This window comes from Penaeus monodon, chromosome 15 (genome assembly GCF_015228065.2).
Source record: "Penaeus monodon isolate SGIC_2016 chromosome 15, NSTDA_Pmon_1, whole genome shotgun sequence".
NCBI lineage: Eukaryota > Metazoa > Arthropoda > Malacostraca > Decapoda > Penaeidae > Penaeus > Penaeus monodon.
Genome location: NC_051400.1, coordinates 17,036,940 through 17,037,456, shown reverse-complemented (window position 1 = coordinate 17,037,456; position 517 = coordinate 17,036,940). Strand labels below are relative to the sequence as shown.

At 31.7% G+C, this 517-nt stretch overlaps 1 protein-coding gene across 1 annotated transcript in view; it reads left to right on the top strand.

The window, feature by feature from the left end:
- Positions 1–517, top strand: part of LOC119581792 (cGMP-dependent protein kinase, isozyme 2 forms cD4/T1/T3A/T3B-like) — a gene marked incomplete at its 5' end in the record, with an annotated part of 43,492 nt that extends 42,975 nt beyond the window's left edge. The window contains 1 exon segment of the mRNA XM_037929921.1: positions 1–517.

Below are 517 nucleotides of genomic sequence, written 5' to 3'. Positions count from 1 at the left end.
GCTGAAGAAATGTTCAGTAAAGAAGTCTTGGACTGCAGTTGTATTGCTTATACCACTGTATGCAAGTTACTGTATAATTTTACATTGGTGCATTGTTTGTTTCTTAGTGCAATGTTTATTTATAAAACTTTAATATAATGTAGAATGTTTTTATTTGTAAAAGGATAATTAACCACATCATAAATCCATTTAAATTGTGCTTTGATAGCCGACTAAGCAGAGTAAAACTCATTTGTATATGCCAAAACACTGTTATCCTCTGGTGTAATATGTGAAACCACATTGATATTTTTCAAAGTACCAATAAGAGAAAAGTCATTGTTGTATTCCCAAAGACCCTGCACACACTTGAAAACTTTTCAGATGTACTTCTGGGCAATTATGCAAAGGAGCAATAGGGTAGAAATTTTACTATGTAGGTCTTTCTTTTCATGTGAGATCAGTGTGGGCATCAGGCTACAAGTTCAGAAGATAAATTAGTATAAAACATTGGTTAAAAAAAAAGTATGGTTATTCT